This window comes from Neltuma alba, unplaced genomic scaffold (genome assembly GCF_004799145.2).
Source record: "Neltuma alba isolate B1F8T4 unplaced genomic scaffold, ASM479914v2 tig00011553_pilon, whole genome shotgun sequence".
Classification (NCBI taxonomy): domain Eukaryota; kingdom Viridiplantae; phylum Streptophyta; class Magnoliopsida; order Fabales; family Fabaceae; genus Neltuma; species Neltuma alba.
In genome coordinates this window covers 19,952-36,963 of record NW_021636213.1, presented here as the reverse complement: position 1 = coordinate 36,963, position 17,012 = coordinate 19,952, and the positions used below count along the sequence as shown (strand labels likewise).

At 39.5% G+C, this 17,012-nt stretch overlaps 1 pseudogene; it reads right to left on the bottom strand.

The window, feature by feature from the left end:
- Window positions 1–468: 468 nt before the first annotated feature.
- Window positions 469–16,789, bottom strand: LOC114714930 (stem 28 kDa glycoprotein-like; annotated as a pseudogene).
- Window positions 16,790–17,012: the final 223 nt, after the last annotated feature.

The window sequence follows — 17,012 nt, the reverse complement described above, 5'->3', positions numbered from 1 at the left end:
TGATTAATTTTTTTAATTTATTTAAAGTAGTTATTTTCCTTTTATATTAAGGAGTGAATGTAGTATAATACAAGACTCCTTTCAAGTTATAACACTTATATCAACTCATCAATAATTATGTGGTTCCAGAAACTGGGAAATCAAATGGGAAAATTAGTGTTAGCTTTTAAGGAATGAATGTAATTATCAAAAGATCGCACGAGTGAGTAGTTAGTTACATGAAATAATCAACAACAAATCTCACTTATTTTGAGATTTCTTCGTGATCACATTTTTTTTTCTTAAGACTTCAGGATAATTTTTCTAAATCTTGCTATTTCTCTAGGATGGAAACATTCCACACAGATCAACGTGGAATAAATTTTATTCTAAAAGAGAGATAAAGGACAGTGAGATATATATATATATATATATGGGTGTCTACTACATTCCAAAACTGATCTGGACTCTTGAGAGATGGATCGGATCTCAACCAATGTAGTAGAGCGGGTCGGGTAACTTGAAGGTCCGTGCACCCGTGGAAGTGCCAAGAATGTCACCCCACTGGTCTCCGATGTTCCCGATGATTCTGTAGCCACTTTTCTTCAGCTTCTTTCTCTCCGCCGATTTGTACGCCATCGCCGTCGTTCCTGACTACTCCGTCGTGTTCCTGCCATTAACAATATTGCCCATCGATCAGACCCAGAACAATATAATATAATGACACAGTAAGAGAGAGAGAGAGAGGACAACATTAAGTGCGTAAAATTTAAGAATTTATTTACTTGAGGATCAACTTGTGCCAAGTTTGGTAACCAACTTTCTTGAGGTTTGAAGTAGTAACTTGCTTTTGACTCAGTGGTCTTCCAGTAAGGAACACGATCTTGATTCCCATATTCAGCAACTTGTTGTACAGTTTCAGCGTCTCTGGTGTTAGAATAAAAGGACAATGGATCGAAAACATACCGGGTCGGATCTCGGGTCAGGTCGGTCAGATCTTCTTAGCTCATGTTTAAGCTAGACTATAAAAGTCTAAACTTTTAAGTGCACTTTTGCAAGAAAGAAAATAAGAGAGAGAGAGAGATATAGTAGGAAAGCTCTACTACCGGAGTGATTTGAACTGATGGGGGGAAGCCTCTATTTATAGCTTTTGTCAGGGGTATTTTGGGTAGCCAAAATATCCACTGAGCCCATCAGATAAAATCTGAGATAGGATATATAAATATATCCTTATCTCATAATATCATGATATTTGAATTCAAATCCAGAATTAATCACAATTAATTCTAAATATATATACTTAATATATATTCAATCTACACAATATAAATTAATTAATTTAATATTAAATTAATTAGATTTATATCGTAACTGATTGGATATGATTTAGGGTGTTTGACCAAGTCAAACATATCACAATATCGCCTGGATATTTGATTGGTATATTCTCTTTATACCCGGTCAAACAATCCGGCCCATCAAGGGCGGATCCAAGCCCAAGATCCAACATCTCCTACTCGCACTTGATGGGCTGCCCATCGTGCGATAGCTAAATCTTTCATTACTTCATACTAGGTGTCTGCCGTGACCGCGTGGGCATGACGTCATCGATTCGGGTACTTGTGCACTAGGAATCCTTTATGTAGGACCAGCACACAAGAACACCCTTGGTATACCTACAAATTGTATGCTTGTTGCCTCAAATACCCTAGTTTTATCCATACACTTTACTTGTGGCATATCTAATCCCTCTCAAGTCATCTTGTTTACTCAGATTGCCTTCCTATACGTATGGCATCCACACTTGCTTAGCTGTTCAGTTCAGCCTACAAGGGACATGTCACAGACACCAACGTAGATGTGTATTTCAGGATAAATCTTCCTTCTGACTATTCATCATTTAGATTTGGCATAATCGCTTTCCCAGTCTTGACCCATTAGATTGCATCATTCTTGACCATGGGGTTTAGACTAGAGTAGCTGTCACTAAACCAAAACCTTGTGATGTTGTCTAAGTCTTAAGGGCATTATGAAAGGTTTATTTCCTTTCTGGGACTCATACTGTAATGGATTAGGGATCTTCCATCTACGTCCCATGTTGCGGATTTGAGTAAGCTCATGCAGTATGAATTGCATGCTACGGTGCTCAATCCACCAGGTGGAGTATGTCGCTTTTGGTTTTAATAGCACCGTACAGATTTAAGTTCCAAATGCACTCCCAACATTTGAACCAGGAGCTCTTTCATCACAACTATATATGACGTCTTACCAGTGAAGAGTTCCTTGTCTGGCTACAGGTCTCATAGATGACACATTATCCATGATTCGGCCCAAACTTTTATGGGTCTCATCTCAGTCTAGCTGAGGCGACATCTATGCAGTGATTCTTCTCTACCATCTCATGGTGATCATCTGCTGTCAAACCTTCTATGTCCCATGAGAACATAGCAAGGCGGTTGATCGTGTGAGTGAGCAAACCTTGTGACCTGTACGGCATTTTTGTATTGCATACCTCGTGCCTATGCATGTATAAATACACAAATGTATATACAAGAAAAAAAATTTCTTTGAACTAGATAAAATGTATTGAATTACTAAGTAAGAGGAAACAAAAAGTTCAGTACAACATGCCTTGTGCCTGCGTATTTGAAAAAAGGATCAAAAAGAAGGAGTTCAATACATCAGACTCTACGCATGCCTAAGGCCTTTACATGCTTGATGAAAGGATCTCTAGCTATAACCTTGGTTAGGAGATCTGCCAACATCTTATGAGTGGACAAGTATTGAACTATCACTTGTTTCTTAGCGATCATATCCCTTACAAAGTGATATTTTATGTCTATATGCTTAGTACGATTGTGGTTGTAAAACCCTTAACCTTAAAAACATCATAAATCATCATAAAATCCACTACTATGGTAGAAAAGGAAAGCTGTTAAAACGAGCTACCATAGTAGAAGGAAAATTTCATATTTTTAGAAATTGACTTTCAAACTCGGGTCAACCCGATAGACGTTGCATGCAACTAAAATAATCCATTCATATCTACTGGGCCTCCGAGCCTCCGGCCCAGGTAACACATACATTAAAGTCAGCCCATCTAAAAAGTTTTCAACTATATAATCCAGAGTTCATCAAACACTAGCAATGGCCTCCGGCCAATCAAAATAAGGAGATACATTCTCTCCAGTTTACAACAAGGCCGGGTAATCAAATATATCAAAAAGCAGTCCTAAATGTGGTAATATATACTAGTCATACATATACAAATGCTAGAGGCCTAAAGCTAACCAAGCTCAAGCCTCTGCGTCTCTTCCCGAAGGTGCACGCCCGGAACCTTCACCTGAAAACATTGTAAACCACGGGGTGAGACAAAGTCCCAGTAACCAACCTTTCCAATACTAGGTACTACTAAATAGGTGCTCGTGAGGTGTCAAGTGGGGCAGTTCACAAATAATATAAAACGATAGCCACAACAATTCATGCAAGTGCAATGATGCAATCCCATCAACCAAATCCCTCACTTTGGGGGATTTTCAGGAGCCGGAGCCGGCCTATCCCTCACTATGGGGGACGTAAGGAGCCATAAAAGGCCTATCCCTCACTCTGGGGGACGTAGGGAGCCAAAAGGCCTATCCCTCACTATGGGGGACGTACTAAGCCAACCATCATGCATTAATGGAGGCCTTACCACGTGGTAGTAACCGACAAAACTCTCACCAATTCCCAATTAATGCATCATGCTCAAATCATAATCAAAGAGTAATAATCATTTCACAAGTAACCTCATTTAGTGGCATATCTTTCACAATTCCAAAATTCATTCATCATCAATCAAAACCCCACAAGACGGTTTTCCCTTTTTATATACAACATATAGTTTGAACACAATTACTATTTAGAGCACAAAACACAAATCTACTCACAATACCACAGAAGCAAGTACTAAGGATTGGAAAGTGGTTACCTCTCGCTTGAGCAAGGAACAACAAACCAACGATGTGGCCCCGTGCACCACCAAGACTCACAACCGGTCTACACAAGCACACAAACACACAACCATCATATATTAGCTTTCAAACTAATAATGTGGCCAAAAACAACACTTGGGGACACAAAATTCCTATCTCCCATCAAAACTCTACCCAACTCAAAGGGTATAACTATCAAGGCAACACTCCAAGGTCATACCAATCCATTAACACCTTAATTCCTTTCCAAACATCAATTAAGATTCACAACCTCAAGGACCCACTATGGAATTCTACACCCAAACATCCCATTTGAGCAATTAAGGTTCCAACAACAATTCTAAACCGATTAAACATCCAATTTAACCCTCCTTAACATAACCCAATTCACAAAACTCAAAATCAATCTCTACATTATCATCCTCAATCCCAAATCATCCATTTCCATAAACTCTAGCTCCAAAAACTCAAGATTCTTTAAATCCAAGAAAACTACACCGATTAAATACTTAAACTAACCCAATGCAATCAATTAAACTCAAAACAATTGGTCAAAAACCTCAGTTTCATCACAACCTAGAAAATCCTAGGGTTCCACCAAAAATCCTCAGAAATTCCAAGAAATTCCAAGAAAGAAAGAAGATTAGAGGTTAAAATCACTTACTTGAGGTAATGGATCCTTAGAAATGTCTCCTCCAAGCCAAAAGTTCGAAACCCTAGCAGAGCTCCTCTCTCCTCCTTCAGATTTTTCTTATTTTCGCACGCTGAACCCTCCCGCGGCTATATAGATTCGCGACCTTTCGCCGCGGCGAACTAATCCCGAGAGGGATTACTCGCCTGAAAACCTGACTTCGCCGCGGCGAACCCCAATCTTCACCGCGGCGAAAGCTTCCCGAGAGGAAACTCTCGCTCACCCAGAAAACATTCGCCGCAGCATACCCCTACCTTCGCCGCGGCGAAACCTTCCCGAAAGGGAAGCCTCACTCACCTGAACAACTTCGCCGCGGCGTCCCCTAGACTTCGCCGTGGCCAAACCTTCCCGAGAAGACACTCCCCTCTGAAACTCCCGGTGCATCGCAGCGAAGTAAACTTCGCCGCGGCGAACATACCCTGAGAGGGGTACGTTTACCTATTCCTGCAACAAACCTCAAATTCAACCCAATCACCCAGATCAAGATTAAATCACTAATCTATCCTCAAAATCAACCCAAAAGAGGCTATTAAAACCCGATAAAAACTTAGGATGTTACAGTGGTACTTAGGGTCCTTTGCATAGGCTATTGCTACTTGACTATCGCAGTGAATCAGAGTTGGTCCCTCACTCCCACCATGGATTCCCAATCGTACTAAGAATCTTATGAGCCACACAGCTTCTTGGACAGCTGCAGAACATGCTACATATTCTGCTTCCATAGAAGAAAGAGACACACACGTTTGTTTCTTGTTGCTCTAGGAGATTGCTCCGTTATTCAGTAGGAAAGCATAGCCTGACGTCGAGTGTCGCTCGTCCAGGTCTCCTGCCCAATCAGCATCAGAATAACCCTCCGCACGAAGGCCATTTCCTTGATAGCACAACTCATAGTCCATGGTTCCTTTTAGATATCTCATAATCGGCTCACAAGTCCGACTGCGAAGTATATGTCTAGCCTGGTACACAACATGGCGTACATTAGGCTGCCAACAACACTTGAGTATGGGACTCTCTTCATGCGTTCTATATCGCATTGTTTTGTAGGGCGTATTTCCTCGCTTAGGTTATGTCCCTTAACCACAGGGGTATCCATAGGCTTGCAGTCTCTCATATTAAAACGCTCAAGAATCTATGCTATGTATGCCTTTTGTGACAATGATAGTAATTTTCTAGAATGATCTCTTCTTATCTTAATGCCTAAGATATATTCTGCTTCGCCCATGTCTTTCATCTCGAAGTTCAAGGATAACCACTCTTTGATCATCTTTATTAGTTTCAGATTGGTACCAGCTAGTAGTATGTCATCGACATAGAGGGATAGAATGACAAAGTTGTTTCCAAACCGCTTGATATAAACGCAGTGATCTTCCTTGATCATTTCAAAGTCATAGGAGCTTATAGCTTTGTGGAACCTTAAGTACCATTGCCTAGATGATTGCTTGAGTCCATAAATGGATCTCAAGAGTTTACAAACTTTTTGTTCATTCCCTTTCTGTATAAAGCCCTCAGGCTGTTCCATATAGATTTCCTCATCTAGTTCTCCATTCAAGAAAGTGGTTTTTACATCCATCTGATGTAACTCTAAGTCTAAACTTGCTACTAAAGCCAGTATCAGTCGTATCGAGTTGAAACGTACAACAGGTGAGAAGGTATCTGCATAATCCACTCCTTCCCGTTGTGTATACCCTTTGGCAACTAACCTTGCTTTGGGTTTATCAATTGATCCATCAGCCTTACGTTTATACTTGAGAACCCACTTGCTCCCAATTGCCTTTCGGCCAGGTGGTAGATCAACTAATTCCCATACTTGGTTGGATTCTATGGAATCCATTTCCTCTTGTAAGGCCTTCTGCCATTTTTCCTTAGCAGGTCCTGTTAGTGCTTCTTTAACACTTACGGGGTCTTCTTCATCATTTTCTGGACTAACGATGAAGGTTGCTCCTTCAATTGAGAAGCGTCTCCTAGGAGTTTTGTCTCTGTTACTTCTCCTAAGTGGGGTTGCTGTAGGACTTTCTTCCTGTGACTGGGTTAAACCTTGTTGTGAAAATTGTTCAACCCTCCCACTCGGATCAGTAGATTGAGGAACACTTTGTTGTACCTCATTGCCATCATCCTCATAAAGACGGCTTGTTCGATCAATGTAACATCCCAATTTTTAAGCCTAGAAGTACTAGAAATAGCCTGAATGAGATAGGCTACCAGACCCCTTTTTAGTAGAGGTCTTAAAGATGAGAAAGAAAGTTAAAGCAATTTTAGGGACTAAACTGCAAAGTGAATGTTTTAAGGGGCTAAAGGGTAATCAAAGTTAGAGGCTCCAGTAAAGTCTCAAAGGCCCAGAAAGAGAAAAGAGGCTAGATACAGACCAATGGTTAAGTTAGAAGCCTCAAAGAGATGGTTTTATGAGGTTGAGCCTAAGCAGGGGTAAAACCGTAAATTCAGAAAGTTACGGCCATCAGGGGTAAAAATGGAAAGTACTTAGAAAATTCTAAGAAAATCCCAGAAAATGGGAAATAATATTCTAAGACTCTTTTGTGAAGAGAGATGATGAAAATACCCCTGAGGTAACTTAAAAGGAATTTAGAAGTTTATGGCTCAATTTAAGATGTAGAGGTAGATTTAATTGTTTGAGTCATAAGAAAACCTCAGAAAATTATGGTAAAATGGGGATGTATGATCTAAGAGACTGTAGAAAATTATAAAATTAGTCTCATCCCTAGAAGACAAGCAAAATGGCTTTAAGAATACTTAAAAGCCAGTTGTGTCCAAAAAAGGCATTTTAAAGAATGATTTTTTAAGTGGGGCTATAGGTTGAGTTATGACCTGAGAAAATTCACAGATTTTTTCTAGAATAGGAGGAATTTTATGATATTTTTGGATGAATTTTTGGAGCTCTGGACTGAATAAAATGCTCCAGTTAAATATTAAATAATTTTGTCCCCTAAATAGGAGACAAAACCAAAGAAAATATCTAAAAGCCATCATGACGATGCTGAGTCAGCATGCTGAGTCATCAAGCGTAATCATGACACCGACGAGTCATCATGCTGAGTCACCAGAAGATATTTATGGACAGCATAAAAATCAGAACGCAGTATGGGAATATTTTAGACAATCTTTTGTCTACCCATTATAGCGAAATCTCTACTGCATGACTCAGTAAGGTTAAGTAGCCTGTCACTAGAGCTAATTATTTTCATCTATGCTCCTCTAAGGTGGCACCATATATGTACTTAATTAAGATGAGAAAATAGTGTCAGAACATGTCCTGGTGGTACAGGGTAAGTCAGGACCCGAAAAGTATCTGATATGGTGCAAGATTGGCTTGATAGGTGGAGAAATAATTAAGGAGATATTTTTGCACGAATTTCCATTTATTTTCTCCCTATTTTAATGCCATAAATGATGAAAGGACATAAAAGTGACAAGTGTACGGTTAGATGAGAAAAAGAAAATATTACGTGTACGGCTAGATGGAAGACACGTGTACGGTCGGATGCAAGGCACGTGTGCGGTCGGATTAAAGACATGTGGCTTGATGATGTAAGCATGATGTCATCATGATGAGGTAAGCATGATGTCATCATGATGAGGTAAGCATGATGTCATAGGACACTTGTCACCGTAAGATCAAAAGAGAAAATGGACGGTCCAGATCGAGCCACGTATTTTTAAGATCAACGGTCCAGATTCGGTCTGTTTTTCTATAAATACCCCCTCCCCTCCCTACCATTTCGTCCAAGCATAAGGAATCCATGGGGAAGCTCTTGCAAAATGGTTTCTAGAGAGAGAAAGAAGAGGGAGAAAGAAAGGCCAAGTGGTTCCAAGCCAGATCAAACTCTAAAACACGGTATGTGGTGGTTATAGCACCTGATTTTATGCCTATTTCGGATTAGTTACTGTACGTATCTGATTCTGAAATTTTGCATGCTTAAAGTACACTCTGTGAGATTTAAATCCATAGGTAGAACACTTCATTTGGATATGTGTACGATTTATGGTGATTTTTCAAAGTTAGGGTTTGAAATCTGGAAACAGTGTTGAACTTTTGGAAGAGTTTCGAGTTCCGTACAGTTCCGGTACTGTTAGGCGTAGAACTGGATCCTGAAACTATTTTTCCCTTAAATTTAACTTAAGGATCTTTCAGTGAGACTTGGAAGCACTCAATTTGGAGTTTTCTAGAATTAATTATGAATTTTCAAAGTTGAGCAAAAATTCTGGAAATTCTGCGTGAACAGTACCCGCGAAGCAAATTTTCCAGATTTGGTATTCTTGAATCTAAGGCCATCTAAAGTGGTCCTAATTGACAAGAAATGGATCTTAAGGATGGGAAATGATAAGATTTATGTTAGAAAAGTTGGAAAGAAAACCCTAAGACTAAGAGAAAGGGTTGAGGTTCAAGAAAGCTAGTCTTGAACTTTATGTAATCTAGTAGTCCTAATGGATTGTATGATCAATGTGACTATTTTTAGGACCTTTGGAACATCCAAGAGGATGTTTGGTGATGTTGATGGAATGTCCACATGGTTGGAAAGGCAAGGAAACCAAAGGAAAAGCAAGGGGAAAGCCATGTTACAAGGTAGTGAACTTACCTATACTGTGTGCTTGATATGTATGCTTGCATGATGTGATTGTGTTGCCATGATGTGACTAAGCTATGATGAAATGTTTGCAAAGTTATGTTTGCAAGTTTATGTTATGTTTTGCCTTGGCAATATGTTATGGAAGCATGAAATGCTTTAGCTTACTTTCCATGGCATTCATGTGTTAATGTTATAACATGTCATGCATGTGCATTATGTCTTGCATGCTTATGGGTAGTGTTTGCTACTGAGATTCTCCCGAATCTCACCCCTCCCTAACCAACCATTTAGGTCAGTCAATGATGGGCAATAATGGCATGAGAAGCAAGGAGAAGTAAGCGGAGAATTATTCTTGTTAATAGATGAGACTGTTGATATATGTATAATTCTACTATTTTGTGAACTATGTTATGGATGCCAATGATACCATGTATTTAATTATAATATTTATGGCATAAATGAAAGTGTATGAGCATGAACGGGAAAGAGTAAGGCCATGTTATGTATGCCAAAGAAATAAAAAGAATTAAAGAGATGTTAAGGGATAAAACGTAAGTCCTGGAGCAGTGAATTTGTAGCTCAGTTTGACCTATCAAACGAGTGAGTTAGGTCATAAGATTTGGCAAGCAAAGAGATCTGATGTTTCTATTTAAAATGAGGGGTAGTTTGCCCGATTCCGATAACCGAGCAGAAAGTTATGCCTTTCCAAAGTTAGGCAAAAATACAGTAAAATCCGAAAATGACCAAATGAACAGTAACTTTTTCAAAGGAAATTGAGCTCGAATTTCAAGGCAATCAGTTCAGAAACTATTTTTCCTCAAAATTTTATCCAAAGAGCTTTCTGTAGAACTTGGAATCACTCAATTTCAATTTTTCTACAATTAGTTATGAATTTTCGAAGTTTGTCACATTTTAAGGTGACAATGAATAGTAACCCGTAAATGAAAATTTTCAAACTTGATTTTTCATCAATTGTAGCCTTCAAAAGTGATTCCAAATGCTTCCGCAAGGAAAGTTAATTGGTATAAACATAAGGTGTTACAATCAATACTCCCTTTGCTAGGATATTCAGTTTCTATGAATGTTGCGTCCCTTGACTCTATCTCAGTCACTGAGTCGTCATCATTTTCACCAATGAAGACATACCCCTTAGAGTTCTCAGAGTATCTTATGAAGATACACTTTTTGCCCCTCGATTCTAACTTGTCATACTTATGGGAAGAATCACGAATGTAGGTCGTTGACCCCCATGGTCTTAGGATGTTTAGATTCGGTTTGCGATTTGTCCATGATTCATAAGGGGTTGTGGTGACTGATTTAGAAGTCACTCGGTTAAGTATGAATGTGGCAGTTAAAAGAGCATCTCCCCAATATGAGGTTGGAAGCTCAGCTTGTGCCATCATTGATCTAACCATATCGAGGAGAGTTCTGTTTCTCCTTTCAGCAACTCTATTTTTTTGAGGAATGCCGGGGATTGTTAGTTGCCTAGCAATACCCCTTTCTTCACAGAGCTCCTTGAACTAATCAGAGAGGTATTCTTGACCTCGGTCAGTTCTTAAGGCTTTGATTCTTGAACCTAGCTGATTTTCCATTAAATTGAGATATTTTCTAAAGCACTCTAATGCCTTAGATTTGTGGGAAATCAAGTAAGTATAGCCATATCAGGAAGAATCATCGATGAAGGTAATAAAATACCATGCTCCATGACGTGCCCTAACACTCATTAGTCTGCAAATATCAGAGTGTACCAATTCAAGAGGATGGTTAGCCTTGGTTGCCTTTCCGAAAGGTTTCCTTGTACTCTTGCCAGCAAGGCAATGTTCACACAGAGACATTTCCTTCTTGGACACGTTTCCTAGCAAATCCTCTTTTGCCAGTTTGGTCATGCGTTCTTGACCAATATGTCTTAATCTAGCGTGCCATATATCGTAATTGACATCGGAAGAAAGTGCATAGCAAGAACTAGAAAAATTGTCATTGAAATTCTCTAAAACAAAGAAACCATTCGAAACATAACCAGAAACTGAAAAATTGGTCCCATACGAAATGTCTACTATTAAATCATGGAAAAAGACATTAAAATGAAATTTAACTAAGGGAAATAACAGACACAAGATTTCGTCGGATTTCCGGAGCGTAGAGAACATTTTGCAAGACTAGGGTTTTTCCTCCATGCAGGGTCAGCTCACAAGTACCAATCCCTTTGACTTCTACTCTCGCGTTGTTCCCAATATAAAACCACCTTCTTCTTGCTGGTAACCGATGAAATTCTATGAAGTTGCCACGATCCTTGCTCACGTGGTCTGTGACCACTGAGTCTTTTTCTGCTCAGGGCAGTCCTTGGCATAATGCCCCTTTTGTTGGCAAGCATAGCATTTGATGGTTGCTATGTTCTGCTTCTTTGCAGGTTTCTTGGCTTTCTTGAAGGAATTCTTTCCCTTCTTCACTTTAGGGCCACCTTTCTTATTTTGAGAGCCTTTGCTTCTCTTGGACTGGTTTTGGGAGGTTGCCCCACCCTTTCCTTCAGTTAAATATGCCTTACTGATAGGTTTCACAGTTTCTATTCGGTCATCCTCCAGTTGGAGGTGGTGAGCTACATCAGCAAAGGTTTTTATACTCTCGTTATGAGTAATTGTGTGCTTTATGGTATCCCAACTTGCTGGGAGATATCTCATAACAGCTTGAATCTGTTGCTCATCAAATAAGGCGCCTCCGGCTTCCTTAAGCTCCCTGATTAAGTTCTGTATTGCCCTTAGGTGATGTCTTATGGGAGTGTTAGGACCTAGCTTGAAATTATCAAGTTTGACGGTGAGTCTCTTAAGCCTCGCAGTAGAGTTACCGTCAAATTCGGATTTCAGCGCTGCCCATATGGCAGAGGCAGAAGGGTGTGTTTCGAATTACACCAACACATCGTCAGTCATGGCACTTAGCATAGTAATTTTAGTGATAGTGTCCCTTCTTTTCCAGGCCGTGTAGCCGTCCTGGTCCCTTCGCGATGCATTCACCTCAGGCTCTGGAAGAAAAGTAGTCAACACATCAGTGACTTCTTGTTCTTCGAGGACATATGATATCTTACGACGCCACATGCTGTAATTGTCTCTGTTCAGCTTGTTACCTCCTACGAGGTCAGCTATAATGGACTTGATTCCTCTTTGAGACATTGTGCTATCACATAGACAACAATGCATTTTAGTACGATATGCAACATACACGTTATTCAAGTAGGCCATAGGTCGTCCGGGTAAGAGTCTCACCATTTTCATGATCAGGAGACAACTAGGTTGGCTCCGATCCCATTACTCCTGGTTAGTCTCTTACCTTTCTTATCTCTGACTTTCCTTGAACATATCCCCAATTTGAGTTTTCCTTATGAAACTCCCACTTAAATAAAGCATTTAAAATAAAAAAAATTTATTTAACGAAGCATAAATGTTTACAAAAATTTGGATAATCCAAAAGTAAAGTCTCAAGAGTAAACATAAAATGAAAAGGGAAAAATAAATGTGAACAAAAACTTATTCGTTCATGATATATTTTATCATGGGTTCTCTCAAACTCTCTTTAACATCTTTCCAGCATCTACAAAGACTTTGTTTAAAGAACCCTTCCCTAAACATGTGTCCCCTCCTTGCCAGTTCCTCTTTGTATTGGATTGTAATGTTTGAGAAAAAGAGTGCGTCTTGCTCGTTGAAAATTTGTTTAGCATAATAACTCAATTTTGAAAACAGACACTTTTGATGCTTGTATTCATCAACATGTCTTTCTGCTATTTGTTCTATTAAATTTATGTCCTTGGGTCTGTAGACTTCTTCCTCTTGTTGGTTAGGAACACATTTCCTTTTACCACTGCTCCCCTCAGGTACATTAGAGTTTACTTGTGATTGAGGCGCTTTTCTTTTATTTGTACTTTCTTCAGCATAATAATTTGAAGACTTTGGAGCTTCAGAAAGAGGAGAATAAGTTGGATATATTTCAAAAGATTGGTTAGAATTTGAGTTTGCCATTTCCTAAACCCAAACAAAAAAAAAGAAGTTAAGAAAAATATAAAAATAAATACTCAAAACATTTATTTGCCATTTTTCGTACCCAAAAGATCATAAGAAATAAGCATATAATATATCAATTTATAGCTCATGATTTTAGAAATATTTTAGGTCAAATAGGGCTCAAAAATAGGCCCTCACGCGCCCCAATAAACATTCCCATTTTTTTTAATTTTAAATAAGGGGTAGGTTCGCCTACTCTCAGGATCGGCGCGTGTATGCCGCCTTTCTGGCCTCTCGCCGTTACCTGACCTATTTCATCTGATTCCTCACGTCTTAAGGAATCTATTCATGTGCCTTTTATGACCAAATGGTCCCTAGGTGGACCCCACGTGCCCATAAGGCACGTCAAAAAAAAATTTCAAAAATTTTTTTTGGGTCAGGTCGGTGTACCGACCCGACTTCCAGGGAGGATTCAAGTGAACGCTGCTTCTTGGCCAGCCCAAAACGACACCGTTTTGGGCTGGTCAGGTCATCCCTGACCTCCAGCTGGGTCGCCCCAGATTCGGTTGGAGCTCCGGCGGGTCCGTCGCGACCTGCTGATGAAGCTTGTCGTTAGGGGCTCTCAAAAAATACTAGAATTAAGCTTAGTGCAGTGGCTCAACCCTAGGTTGATTCACAAGGAGGCTTGTTGTTCAAGAGTTTTGTTAATTAAATGCCTTCACAAATTATTAACAGTGGAAGTGATCTGGTTATTTAAATTGATTTTCTGGTTTTGCGATTGTAGAATGTAAATGTTTATATCTTTTGGTTTATCTAAGTGAGAAATTGTGAAGCGAATAAGTGATAGAATATCAGATATGAGTGAAGTGTTTTCCTAGAAATGTGCTCTACCTTCTTAGTCCACTTATGGATGCAGGAGTTCAACAACCGAATCAAGACTTGGCCAACAACTCACTGGTTTCCTCGATGTCAAGACTACAACTCGTATGAATCAACAACAAGGCTAGAATCATTCGGCTTAGGAAAAATAAAATGGTAAATCAATCCTCCTGTGACAATCACAACCGTGCATTGTCTTAAAAATATGTTGAATTGATTATGAGAACTGAAACAACTTGTCCAGAACTCACAATGCAATACGACTAAGAAATCAGAAGGAACAATCTCAACTTGATCTTGCAAATGAAATATCATTCTACCAATCCTAATCAGATTCAACAACTCCAGTGAAAATGTAAATCAAAATCAAATGCTGAACTACAACTTGAAATGAACAACTCGCTCAATCAATCTGTAGATTCAGACTAAAGCTAAGAATCTAGAAGAAACTCCCTTCAATCGAATCAGGGACTCAGGCTTGGCTTCATTTCTAGGAAGAACACGGACGCTTAGCTGCTCATGGCTGCAAGGAGAACTACACCGAGACGCTCCCAAATCACTATGGCAGAAACTTGACGGAAGAAAATGAGATGATGGTGAGATGAAGAAATGGATGAGATGGAGATAGATTGGGAGAAGAATGGCGATCCCCCTTAAAATCTGATTCTTTCCATTTTGTAACTAACGCCCTCTATCTGGTTAGGATCCGCGCCTTTCAGGATGGAGCTCCAAGATTTGGGTCATCCACTTCCTCCTCCAGCTTCTATTCGCATGTTTCTGGTTTAATTTGCTGATATGTGTCATCCGCCGCGGCGCCTTACCAAAACGGCACCGTTTGGATTATTGACCCTGAGCTACCCATTGAACCAAATCCGCCGTGGCGCCTCAGACAGAACTGAAACTCCCTGAAATTCACACCAAAGCAGGATCAAAAGTACACACATATAAAATCATATAAAAACATGTAAAAACACGTGCCAAACCTCACAATTCCTCTCACCAACTCTTATGCACAATGGAAGCTAATTATGACCAAAGTATGCAAATATAGATGGCAAAAGCATGAGTTTAGGGCTAGAAATGTATGCAAATAATGAGACTTATCACCCGCCATTTTCGATCCTCAATATCTTCCATCTCCGAGCTCCGTTTTATGCATTTTAGGTGTCTATGAACTCGTATTTTCGTGCTCTACAACTTTATGGGTTCATTTTCTTTAAAAAAAAATCATTTTTAAAGACCCCAAAAATAGGATTGTACGGCCGACGCTGGAGCTTTTTTGGAAAAAGGATTTTGATCACGTTTTTGAACCTTACAGAATTACAGGTAATGTTTTCGAGCTTCAAATATATATACAGAGTTTGTATTCGAGGGTTTGACTCCCACTGTGGTCGCCATGTATTCGAGTTTAAAACACAAGAGTATGGCATCTGAATATATTGGTAAATTAACGGCAGTGGAATAAACGAATAACATATATTGATAGCCTCAAGATCATCATGGCTCTGATGCCAATGTTAGAATAAAAGGACAATGGATCGAAAACATAACGGGTCAGATCGGTCGGGTCTTCTTAGCTCACGCTTAAGCTAGACTATAAAAGTCTAAGCTTTTAAGTGCACAGCAGAGCACCTTTTTGCAAGAAAGAAAATAAGAGAGAGAGAGAGAGAGATATAGTAGGAAAGCTCTACTACTGGAGTGATTTGAATTGATGGGGGGAAGCCTCTATTTATAGCTTTTGTCAGGGGTATTTTGGGTAGCCAAAATATCCACTGAGCCCATCAGATAAAATCTGAGATAGGATATATAAATATATCCTTATCTCATAATATCATGATATTTGAATTCAAATCCAGAATCAATCACAATTAATTCTAAATATATATACTTAATATATATTCAATCTACACAATATAAATTAATTAATTAAATATTAAATTAATTAGATTTATATCGTAATCAATTGGATATGATTCAGGGTGTTTAACCAAGTCAAACATATCACAATATCGCCTGGATATTTGACTGGTATATTCTCTTTATACCCGGTCAAACAATCCGGCCCATCAAGGGCGGATCCAAGCCCAAGATCAAAAATCTGGTAATGCCGGTTCCGTTCCTTCCTCCACCCACTCGTTGAATCTTGCCGAGTTAAATGGTTCCACCCTTCATATATATAGAACACACAATACTGAATATAAAAGTACATAAGCTATTTATGGCATTCATCACCGTGAGCCCATGAAGAAGAGAAGGATTATATATATATATATATGTATGTATTGTGTATGTATGTGTGCACCCAAATCCATTTTGAGCATAGTAGGGAAGATTGGAGAGGGAAGTCTCGTCAATGTCAATGATCCAGATGTTTCTGCCATCTTTAGGGAGGGAGAGAGAGCGAACGTAAGAAGCTTCTCTGATGATTGTTTTGGAGTCTCGTCTGTAGCGTTGACCCGGCATGTGGCTACCGACGTAATTTTCGCACTTCGCCGTCACGGTATTCCACTCGATGATGTTGTGGGCTTCCACCGCTAGCTGCCAGCTCACGCAGGTTATGCCCTGCACGGTGGCTCCTTCTGAGCCGGACCCAGATTTCAGACGGAGAGGATAGATTTGGCAGGCTGCTTCTTTTAAGCCATGGCTTGTTGCTACAATGGAGGCTACGAGGAGAAGAAGAGCCACTGGGGTTTTCATCATCATTGGTAAGCTTAAATAGAAAGGTTAGAAGGTATAGAAGGCAGATAACTTTTGGATGCTTCAACTGGCCTTGGGTTTCCTCTCATTGAATAGACTTCATGACCATCGGTGTTAAGGTTACTCTTTAATTTTTTTCCCCCAAAGCAACAATTAGGGATTTAGACTGTGTTTGGTTTGAGGGGAAGGGAGACCCCTCGTTTTGTTAGAAATTTTAGAAGAGGGATCT